Below are 12742 nucleotides of genomic sequence, written 5' to 3' on the forward strand. Positions count from 1 at the left end.
AAATTGCACAACTTTACAGTAAAATATTAAAGTAGGCTATTACGTTTGTTTAAAAAAAAAAAAGTTACATGTTACAAAATCACATTTTACTCTCTGGTTAAACTAGTTGGACAGAAAAATGAATATTGTTGGCCAATGTGTAATAACATAGCAAGCAACATAACATAAGTGATAGGCTATATTTTATTATTTGCCTACTATTATTACGATATGAGTAAGCTGCATACGTGCCTTTGCATGTTTTCCCTCTTCCTTTTTATTTATTTACGTTACCTAAATTGGCCTCCGGTGGCTTAGACCTTTTGCCTTACCTTCATTTAGCGTTGATTTAGAACTTGTCCCGCTGTCCCTATAGCCACCTCATCCCTTCTTCTCATATACTTTGTGTGAGTTGTCTTCTCCGGGCGCACACGCCGAGTCCCTCCCGATCAGGTTAATTTACCCACCGAGTGACATGATATCATTGACGTTACGTGCAAATGAGCGGTAAAAACCTGATCGCGCATTCGTTTGTTTGATTGTTTGTTTGTTTTTTCTTGCACGGGTACGTGCCCCGTGCCACCCTGTGCCGTCCAGGCCTAAATCCGTCACTGAATAGTTTTTAGGAAAAAGTTAGGCTACTCAGCTTAGTACATTTGGCCACATCCACAGTTTCTAGAGCATCCATATTTCAACCCAGTGCCATGACAACACCGGCCCTTGCGGCCAAATAAACAGACCGGCCCACCGGGAATTCTCCCGGTGCTCCCGATTAGCCAATCCGGGCCTGGACAGAAACTGCACAAGACACATTTTACCCACACTTCCTTTGGCTTTGAGTTGACAAATGGCTTCATACAGACAACACAAAAGTTCTCACAGTCTGAGGTCTCAGAAACGTCACCACTGGATTTCAACATTTTCTTCACAACTGATCTGCACTTCTCTGAAAACTCATCAGTTCCTTTTTTTAAACACTGTCAGGAGCAGCTCTATCGGTCTGTAACGAGTTCACTGGTGGAAAGCTGAAGACGAACCCAATTTCAGTTTATTACAAAAAGTGAAAATCAATTCAAGGAAACAAAACAATGACTTGACTTGAGCACGAACCAAAACAGAACTCACAAACACCAGGATACATGAACAAAACTAGACAAAAGAAACAATGGAAACACAAGGGCTATATTCACACATGGACTAATGACTAACATGAAACACCTGAACACAATGAACCAAAAAATTTGACACATAAAACAAGTGAATAACATGATGGGATAAGAGAATCACATGGAAAAAAAACAGGAAACAAAGGAACCATGACCACCATAAAAAAAGGACATGAACCATGGACCAAAACCCAAAACAGATGTGGCTCCAGACACCCTAACCAAACATAACAACTGAACATAAACCAGAACACAAAAAGTCCAGGAGGATGGATGGAGGACCAGGCCTGGAAAGGGGAACTGGACCTGGATCATGCATGGTGGCGGGCCTGATTATAATCTGTTTTCCCTTAATGGAGAAAATATAATCTCTGTGAAGAACATTAGAAAAGACATAATTAGCATCGATGGATATGACATATACCCTAAATTGTAGAAAGACTCTTTTAACTGAGAGAATGAGAGTGAAAGAGGAAGTGCTATAGAAAGATAAACTGGTGTGAAGAGAAGGTCACATCGGTCACGTCAAGTTTTCAGATCATGTTTTATTCGTGCTTCATGCAGAATGACACTCAAGACATTAGATTCTGAATTATTTGGTGCTTACTAAGCATCTGTTATTGATCATACTTGGGGTCAAAGGTTTTTCATAAATCTTTAATCTTATTACAGATTTTCTCAATTACTTAGACACTAAAATCAATTATATTTGTCAAATTTCATCAACACAACACCATAATCTAAAAGATTCCTCTAACACTGTTCTTGTGTTTCACAACTCTAAACACATAATCAGCACTTGACACCATGTGTTCATGTTCAGTAGCGTTAAAAACCATCACAACGTCACACAACCAGCAGTTCTCATGTGAACACTAGTATGTAATAGTTTCACATGCCAGTCAGAACCACAGGATGTGTAAAAATCATCATGTGTGAATTCTGTACAAAAGAAATGCATGTTCAAGAATTTTGAAATTGTAGTTATATTTTTTCTGTCCATAATAACTGTAATCATTTCTGTACATTACAGTTTACTGTCAACACTACAAGCTGGACTGTCCAAGCATCAATCTCTCGTCCCACTGCAGTCCCTGAGTCGTGGGCATCTTCAGTTGCCAGAGAAACTGTTCAGTGTAAGTAGACCATGTCACTGTTAAACTGTCAACCCCTTGCATGTACTGTACTAAAATATTTGAAGCATATATATATATATATATATATATATATATATATATATATATATATATATCAATTATTTAAGTCAAATTGTTGGGTGGGGGAGGGGCTGCCTGAATGCTGAACAGTTTCTCTGACACCTGAAGATCTCCGCGACTCAGGCTGAGGGACTGCAGTGGGATGAGGGTTTGACGCTTTGACAGCCCGGCTTGTGGTTTTCTGCACTTGTTGTTCCAAGGCTGTGGCAGCTTCCCGCAAAAGCTGAGCTTACAGATTTCGCCATCATGATTCATCTCGAATACAGTATGATCACGACCAGTGGTGGCTCATCAGGGGAGGCAAAGGAGGAACAGCCTACCCAAAAATATGAGATGAAAATGGAAGGATGATTTAATGTTAATAAAATTCCCAGTTGTTCGTTTTATTTCATGTCTCAGAATGTGTATTTTTTGTTTGTAATTTCACCGCAGTAACACCATATACATGTTACTGAAATCAAAAGCACCGCTGTTCTTTTATGAACGTGCCAAATCTGCCGATGTCAACTGCTAAAGCCAGGGACACACATAACGACTAGCTAAAACACTCTTAGACTGAGCTCAACACACAAAGACTGTTTCATTCGACTGAAGCAGATTTAATTAATTACACATAGAATTTAAACACTGACTGTAAACACCAACTGAACACAACTGGCTCTGATGATTGGGCATGATCAGTCGTAAGTATCAAATTACAGTCATAATCGGTCTTACAATCGTTAAGTGTGTCCCCAGCTTAAGGGGATATAGCTCGGCTTGGTCTTGTGCCTCAGTTGGTAAAAAAATTAGCCAATCACCATTGAGTATTTTACATTCAGCACTTAGGAGAGTTAAGAAAAGATACTAGTCTCCCTTGGTCTATCATCCAATCATCATCAAAATTATTTGGCAAAAAAAGGCAATCTACAGCTACAGGTTTTAGAAAAAGCTCACAGGAAAAAGAATACATTGACAACAACATATTAATATTTCAATGGATCTCTTTTGTTTTCGCATGTGGTTATAATTTCTTTGCATGATTTGGTGTGTTTCATTGCGTTATCACAAATAAAACAACTGAATCCAAGCCCGAATACACAATGTTCTTACAAAATATTTAACACATTTTTAATAATACTTGTATAAAGGGAGATGTCTTCATTTTTTCCTAGGCTGATCAACACTTCTGGCCACTGCAGTATGGCAGTTCATTGACTTTCCAACTGATCTTCAAACAATGTGGCAAAAGCAAGCAGTGTTTATGAGGATTGCAAGCTTCTCTGTAGTTGTTGATGAAACTGAATGTTCACCTCAATGCTATTGACTATAAATGAGAAGACGTATATCAATAGAAAAGGATTCTGTAGCATCAGCACTAATTTGTGATAATTTTGCACAATGCAAAAACTTTTTTTTGTTTCAGTGTCTTAATTAAATGATTTTATTATAATTACATGACATGATTGGTGTCATGCTGCTGTCTTCTCCCTTGCAGGCTCACTATTGGATGATTCAGAGGTTGAGGGTGGCCATTTTGGGTTGACATCATTGTAGTCCTTAGTTCACAACACTTAAAGGGTCATGAAACCCCCCTCTTTCAGCTCAAGTCTAGCTCACAATCTTTTTGAAAAATGCAACTTAAATGGGCGTGGTGGCTGTGAGGAGAGGAGAGGAGAGGGGAGGGGGGAAACTCTCATCGCCAGTAGCCCATGCATATCGACTGTCACTAAAAATCAGTGGTAAAACGTGAGGAAATACTACATTTTTTTAAAAAAAACTGGAAAAGTTAAAATCTAATGAAATACACTGACACTTTATTTTTGTCTTTTCAAGAGTTACTGAATGCCCTGCTACATATATCCTACAGTAATCGTAATTCTATTTAAAACATATTAATGTACATGTGTAATTACAGTCATTATAAAATATATAGTTGCTTATATACACACTATACATGCATATATTTGAAAAAAAAAATAACGCTTAAAAAAAAAACCTTGTGTACATAGCATAGATCTACGCGCTGAACCTGCAACACGCTCAGTCAGTCAGGCTGCGTGTCGACTGGAGCAGAGCAAGCAACCAGAGCATTTTTAGATTCATTCCTATGGAAGTTGAGCGTCACATTTAACTTACGCGCGGCTCAACTTCCATAGGAATGAACCGAAAACACTCGCGCTTACCCGCTCACTCCACGCCAACGGACACGCACCGTCAGTCAGTCAGTCTCTCTCGCTTAACCGTCCTCGTCATTGGAAAGATCCACGTGGTGTTATGAATAATTAAGAGAGTGTCTTCTCATTGGATAAAAAACTCAGTCTCGTTAATAATTATGAAACACCGATGAGTCATCAAAGTACTATCGTGCTCTGCCACGTCACAGCCTGTGACGTGGACAGGATGAAGATTTTAAACCCGGAAGACGAAAATAGCGTATAAAAACTAAAATTTAACCATTTCCCCCCTACTATTAAATCTAACAGATGCTAACATTGTCTTCAATGGTGTTCAACACACATACCTCTGTTAAAATCTCAGAAATGTTGGTGTAGGGTTTCATGACCCTTTAAGTGCCACTTCAGTCAGCATAAGAATCAGTCTTAGACGTTGCTGAAAGTTGCTTTTTGCTTCTTTATAAAAGTCTTCTACTCTTAGAAATGTTTTTTGACACTTAAAGGTTCTCTAAGCGATCCTGGGCGGAGTAACTTCCTGTTGACGTTCGAAGTGTTGTCAAACAAAACAGAAGGTAGCTAGACCCCCTCCTCCTTTATCTTGAATTGTGTTATCACTGCGGTGAGTTTTAAATGCTCAAGCGCCTCTATTGTAGGTTTAATGGCATAGACGAGATCAAAAGGAAACATTTGGTTCTACTCTTCACTTCAAAGAAGCTAGATATTTTACCTCATAAATTGTTAAATATGGGAAAAAAGGTTTTTTTACACAAACACATTGCTTCGCTTCAGAAGGCCTTTATTAACTCCCCGGAGCTGTGTGGAGTCTGTTTATGATGGATGGATGTGGATGGAAGCACTTTATCAGCTCTTCTTCAGCTCATACTCGTAGGTCCCGTTCACTGGTACTATAAAGCTTGGATGCGTCAGGATATTTATTAAAATATCTCTGAGAGTGTTTATCAGAAAGAAGAAAGTCATATACAGCTAGGATGGCTTGAGGGTGAGTAAATAGTAGTAAATAGTATTATGAATTCACGCTTACCATTTATGTTTTCTCAGCCTCAGAAAATAATGGACGCTCTCCGCTGCTACGCGCTCAAGAGAAGAGCTGCAGTGAGGCAGTGGTGGAGGGGAAAGAACAGACTCGAGAGTCAAGACAGTAATCGATTCCAGAAAGATTCAATTCTGTGGCGTTAGGAATTGAGAGTCTCGTGATTCAGCTCCAAATGCGAGGCCTGAAATGTCTATGCGTGATAAATTATGGTGTTCATTTCCTTGATTACAAACCCCAAGATAGTCATAACAGCGAGTAGTGTGGATTTTAAATAACACCAGATTACCAGACTCTCAAATCTTGTGATTCTGTTATTCAAAAGACTCATTTAGATTCATTCACTAATAATTCATTTGGTGACATTTCTGTTGGTTTCATCTTTACACCAGTTGGTGGCTACCATTGAGTGGCTTTTTGAGTATTTTAAGTGAGTTGGAATCATTCAAAATTATTTAAAATAACCTGCATATTTAAAAGATAACTTATTCTTAACTGATAAACACTATAAAAACAGAAAAGACATGACATCGGCGATTGCTGGTTGTCACAGAGACGAACTCCGTGGTTCCCTCCTCTGGTCCATCAGAGGGAGCCATCACCCAAATACTGACTTTAGAAATCACTACATTCCCCATAAGCCCACATCGCACACTGATTACCTTGCCACCTGTTACCAATCACCTGGACTATAAAAGACTGTCTGTCACTGCCTTTGATCGCGAAGTCTTGTTTTGCCGAGGTGAACATTACTGAGCGTTATTTATCCGTCTGACTGCCTGTTGCTGATCTATCTGTTACCCGTTCCTGAACCTTTGCTGCCTACCACTGACCCTTGCCTGTTCCACTGATCTGTGAGTGATATCTGCCAGCCCTGACCCATTGCCTGTATTCTGACCACGATTCTGCTTGTTCCCAATATACCTGTTGTTCCTGTCTGACCCTGCCTGTACGACCACGATTGTTATTAATAAAGCATGCAAATGGATCCCTGCGAGAGTGATGATCCATTACAGAAGACTTCGCCAACACAAGATCCAGCTGCTTTCTCTCACCTGTGTGCAACGATGTCTGCCCAGGCCAGTCAACTCGTCGCCCATCAGCACCAGCTGAATCGCCTCACCTCACTCATGGAGGAACTGGTGAAGGCTCTGCAGGGACTACAGCTATCTGTTCCAGCGGCACCGACACCTCCCGCTGCAGCCGCCATTAACCACGTGGCAGGGACGCCACCAGCTACGAATTATCTCATGATTTACAGTCTGAACTGGAATGTCGCGACGAGGGGAGAAGTTTGAACCAATACATTGAGCTGGCCATTTAAGTGGATAACCTCATCCGAGCTCGCAGGGCTGGCCTGAGACGTAATGTTCGCTATGTTCCACCTGCTGACGCTGAAAGCACCGAACCCATGCAGATAAACGTATACCACCTAACAGAAGAAGAAAGAAGCCGCTGTATCACTCATCACCTGTGTCTGTACTGTGGCAACCCCGGTCATGTTCGCAATAACTGCCCAGTGCGCATTCGACCAGAAAATCCCCGTTCGGTGAGTGAGTCTAACCCACACTACAACTCAGATATGTCTGTCTCCGTACCCATAACTCTGCTGATTCACGATACACGGATAGAAGCAAGGGTGCTTGTGGACTCAGGGGCGGCAGGGAACTTTATCTCGCAATCTTTCATTCAATGTCACAAAATTCCTTTAATCGAATGCTATTCTCTTCTCACAGTGGAAGCCATAGATGGGCGACCCCAGGGATCCGGTCAAATCAACACCATCACGCGACCCCTAACCACGCAAACTGGTATATTTCACACTGAGCTCATACAGTTCCATGTATTACCCACTTCTACCGCCTTCGTAATCCTAGGTCTGCCTTGGCTACGCACCCACAACCCAAGTATCTGCTGGAGAGAGGTTCAAATCATACAGTGGAACAAGAATTGCCTCACGAAATGTCTGTCTGCCAGCGCACCACTACCCCTCACAGCGGTTCAAACCAGCGATCCCCCTCTGACCTGCAACTTCCCGAAGAATATCAGGATCTCTGTCTCTGGCGTTCAGCAAGGTGCGTGCATCACAGTTACCACCCCATCGCACTTACGATTGTGCTATCGATCTCATCCCAGGATCCTCACCACCCAGGGGCTTTATCTTCCCGCTCTCCCATTCCAGAGTCAGAGTCCATGAAAAAATACATTGAGGAGGAGCTGGCCAAGGGCTTCATCTGCCCATCTACATCCCCTGCATTGGCGGGGTTCTTCTTCGTGAATAAAAAAGATGGAGGCTTACGGCCATGCATAGATTACCTTGGTCTCAACAATATTACTGTCAAGTTTCGATATCCCCTGCCTCTTGTTCCTGCAGCTTTAGAACAGCTCCGTACAGCCAAGGTTTTCACCAAACTCGATCTGTGCAGCGCTTACAACCTGATTCGCATCAGAGAGGGGGACGAGTGGAAGACTGCCTTTTCTGCCGCTACTGGGCACTATGAGTACCTTGTTATGCCCTTCGGGCTGGTCAATAGTCCTTCTGTGTTTCAATCTTTCATCAATGATGTGTTCAGGGACATGCTCAATCGCTTCATTATAGTCTACATTGACGATATCCTGATCTACTCCGACACCATGGAGGAACACGTCCAACAGGTCAGACAGGTCCCACAGCGTCTCATTCAGTACCAGCTATATGCCAAAGCAGAGAAATGTGAATTCCACAAGACGTCTGTCTCATTCCTGGGGTACATCATCAGTCCCGAGGGTGTGGCCATGGACAAAAAAAAAGTTAACACCATCCTCAACTGGCCTCAACCCAACACCATTAAAGAGATGCAAAGGTTTCTAGGCTTCTCTAACTTCTATCGAAGGTTTATTCGAAATTTCAGTACCATTGCCAGCCCGCTCACTAGTATGGTTAAGAAGGGGCAGTACCACCTGAAATGGACACCCGCAGCGATTGAAGCATTCCAGCAGCTCAAGGAGCGCTTCACCTCCGCTCCCATCCTGCACCATCCTGATCCGTCACTCCCGTTCATCGTCGAGGTAGATGCCTCCAGCACCGGACTCGGCGCTATCCTCTCTCAGCGACAAGGTAACCCTCCTAAACTGTTTCCCTGTGCTTATTGTTCCAGAAAACTGTCAGCTGCTGAACGAAACTACGACGTTGGTGATCGGGAGCTACTGGCTATGAAGGCCGCGTTTGAAGAGTGGCGTCACTGGCTGGAGGGCGCTGTTCATCAATTTGTCGTGCTCACAGATCGCAAGAATCTCGAATACCTCCGAACCGCCAAGAGACTAAATCCCCGCCAAGCTCGATGGTCCCTGTTCTACTCTTGCTTCAACTTCACTGTAACCTACCGACCTGGATCAAAGAATACAAAGGCAGATGCGTTATCACGCCAGTTTGAAGGTGAGCGGGAGAATAAGAACCCTGAAACCATTTTACCTACCTCTCTTGTTGTTGCACCCGTACAGTGGGACTTAATGACTGAACTGGAGCAGGCCAATGCGGAAATCGAAATTCCACCCAACTGCCCTCCAGGGAAGACCTTCATCCCGCAGAATATGCGCAACTGAGTGCTGTAGATGGTTCACAACATGCAGTGCATGTTAGGCTACAGCATCATAGACTGGCTTCATGTGTAAAAGCTGCTCCCAAACAACATTATGTTACTTCCTAAGGCAGCCTACCTTGTTTTGGCCAAATGTATCCTTAATGGAGAAAGCATGCCCAGAATGCTTTGTGACAAGCTCAAAGAAATAAAATGTGCATCCAAGATGACGGAGAGGAAACTAGCTCTATCCAATTTGAATGGACTGCTTTTGGACCTTTTAGAGTACTGTATCTTTAGCAACATGATAATGTAAAACTTTATTACACTCATATAGAAACTTAAAGGGATCTATCAGGCACTTCATATATAGAAACTTTTAAGTGTTCCTATCATGGGATAATTTTATGGATTCAGTTTTAATTCATTTTATTTAAATTCAATTTTATGAAAACATTGTAAACATTCTTTATCACTAGAAAAAATGAAATAACCAACTAAAAATGAAAGTATTATGCAATCATTTAAGACATTTCTCCTTATATAGAACCTTTTTGGCACAATTTTTTAGTTCTTTTTGTTTTTGTTTTTTGAGTCAAGAACCCTGGGGTTCTATATAGAACACCATTGATCCATTTTTTTCTAGGAGTGGATTTATTAAAAAAAAAAAAAAAAAAGTCATGTATATGTAACCGGGGCAAGAATAATATTTGTCATTTGATTAATCCCCCCCCCCCACCTTTATGTTTGCTCCGACTCATGTGTGCTGTCCCCTTTAAGAGTTTGTGTATGCGTCAGAGAGGAGTGCACGTCAGACTGAGAGAACGCGCAGTTCAAAACAGGAGTTAAAAGAGGAAGAAATAGTTGATAAAACTGTCAAAGAGAGGAAACTTCCAGTTTTATATCAACCTGTGAATATGTGGTGATTACAGTTGTGTGATTGTATTTAGCGGATGGGTTAATTTGCCATTCATACAAGTGTTGTGTTGCTACGTGAGAGAAATCTTCGGTGGGGTGGAGAATTCAGACCACGATAACGGAGATTGAGCGTGAGTTAAACTGTTGTGAAAGTTGTTAAAATGTTAAATAACCCTGTTTATTTCTTATATTAGCTGAACATACGGTAATTTTTGCCCTTTATACTGTGTTAGAGGGGAGAGCAACGATATATGTGATCACACGTGTGCCAATTACCACGTGAGCTTCTTCTTTGACTCAAAAAGTGAGTTTTGCTCATTTTATTCATATAAAGTGTGTAAGTTTAAGACATGAAAAGCTTTGTATTCTGTATCAAGTGTATACTGTTGTCTTTAGTTACAGATTAATTTATACAAAGGGGGTTAAAGTGTGAGAGATAATGTGTGTGATGTATTAATGTGGTAAAATGTGCTGATTTCTCATTTATTCTGTGTTTTATTTGTTTTATTTAGGCACATGTAGTCCACTACCGTTGTTTTGCACACCTGTAATGGTTCTTTAACATTGTTTGCACTATTTCCAGTGAAATTGGACTGGTGATCCAGTGTTTTGAATAGGGGTTATCGATGTAAAGAACCCATTTTATGTTTTAGAATTTTTCTAGTACTTACTGCTCTTTTTTGGTACCCATTGGAGTCAAGTGGGTGGGTTTGTTACATTTTTTTGGATTATATAAGCCAACTTTAACTTTAATTGGATTTTCTAAAACTCTTTATTTTGCCCTGAACAAAGAATATATTAATGCTGTGGCCCTTTTAGGCCCAGTCAGGAATAAAAGAGCCCCTTTGCTTTAGATGTTGTGGCTGTGTATTATTTCCATACATATTATTGAAGGGTAAGTGGCCACATATATGAGCCATATTGAGTTGTTTTGATTGACTTGGAAGTGATTTTAAGTTGCATTGTTTGGCCTACTTGGTTTGGAACAGAGCTTTATATCTACAGTATAATGTGTGCTGCTCTTGTCTATATTACAAATTGACTGTGTTTAAAGTGTCAAAATAGATTTGAAAGTTCATGTTTGTTGATCGGTCTTCTTAGATAACAAGCCAAAGTGAAAGTTTCAAGACATCTGCAACCCAACCTTCTGGGTTCCTCTCAAATCAATGGCAACATGCTCTCAAAACAGCATCAAAACAGCCTTTCCTCAGTCAGGCTTTTTCATTTGTATGCTGTACACCACAAAGCATCTTTCTTAAATTGTCATATCTCTGGCTGCTGTCTTAAAGGTTTGAGCTGAAGTGGTGAAATATCCTGACTGGAAGCAGTGCTTTTGACATCATCAATAATGGATCCTTCTAAGGCCGTACTGTCTCTTCTGTTATTCTGGTCCTCTTCATCATCATCGTCATCCTCAGTTTCCTCTTTATCCATGAAGGCTACTTTGTTCTCATAACAAAAAGAGTTCGAGCTAGATGTGATGTACTTCTTTTCGGCTAAATCTCGAGCGCTGCATTGAGGCGTGCTGGGAACCTCGTATGTGTTCCTAAGTGTCAAGACTTATTTAGGAGAGCTGGAGAGGTTTAGAATAGGGGATAGCATCCCCTATTCTAAAGTATAAACTATTCATCACTTGTAAATGTGTTACATATCATTTGTAGACCTTTCTTTCATGTTACAGATTATTTGTACTGATCATTTACTAATGGTTTGTTCATCATTTGTTCATGATTAACAATTGTTTATTGAGATAATGGTACTAAAACAATTTTGTCATAAATTGTTCAGTGATTTATAAGTGATAAATAATGTGTCAACTAATAACTTAAGCCATCTACTAATGATCTGTTTGATTTATTTCATGATTTAAACTTTTTTAAGATAACTTAGCGTACAACACATTTGTAAATCGTTAGTAAAACACATATTAATCATTTATGAACATAATATTCTCATGTTTTGTAACTGATTTGTTCATCATTAACTAATAAATTATAAATGACATAACTGAATTAATAAAACATTCATAAAATGTTAACATATCACTTTACATAATAATAACATAATAATTTATGAACATATAGTTGTTTTGTAAATGATTAGTTCATCATTAACTAATAATTTATAAGTGGCTTATAACTGAACATTATTATAAAGTGTTACCATTTTATTTTTAAATGACCCTACAATTTTGCTTAAACCATCAAAATATGAGTAAAATATTTTTATTTTTATGTTTATATTATTTAAATGTTTTAAATATAAGGGAAGAATAAAACACTAAACTAAGCAAAGGTATTTATCTGACAAAATGTTTGACAAAAAAAAAAAAAAAGGAAAACTACAGCTAGAGGTTTCAGAAAAACAAAATAAAAAAAGCACACATTGACTACAACAATTTTTAAATATTTGAATTAAGGTTGAAGATGTCAATTTTCATATGGCTGGACATCACATTTGGCCACTACTCTATGGCAGTTCATTGACTTTCCAATTGACCATCAAAGCCACTTTTATGTTAATAGAGGGCTTCCCTGGAGCATTTGGAGCCATTGATGAACTCATGACACATCATTGCTCCAATTGTAGATGAGGAGACATAATCAATAGAAAAAGATTCCACACCATCAATACTAATTTGTGATAATTTTGGACAATGCAAAGCTATTTTTAAAAATAAACATTAAAACGTTTGTTT

The 12742-nt window shown here is 39.8% G+C and overlaps 1 protein-coding gene and 1 long non-coding RNA gene across 2 annotated transcripts in view; one reads left to right on the forward strand and one right to left on the reverse strand.

The window, feature by feature from the left end:
- The window catches only part of LOC125266935 (obscurin-like), a 251851-nt gene that overhangs the window by 203064 nt on the left and 36045 nt on the right, over nucleotides 1-12742 (reverse strand).
- On the forward strand, nucleotides 9926-12074 carry LOC125266970. Its single transcript, XR_007184590.1, has 3 exons — nucleotides 9926-10175; nucleotides 10278-10348; nucleotides 11334-12074. It is a non-coding gene; the product is annotated as an uncharacterized LOC125266970 (long non-coding RNA).

Source organism: Megalobrama amblycephala, linkage group LG1, assembly GCF_018812025.1.
Source record: "Megalobrama amblycephala isolate DHTTF-2021 linkage group LG1, ASM1881202v1, whole genome shotgun sequence".
Lineage (NCBI taxonomy): Eukaryota > Metazoa > Chordata > Actinopteri > Cypriniformes > Xenocyprididae > Megalobrama > Megalobrama amblycephala.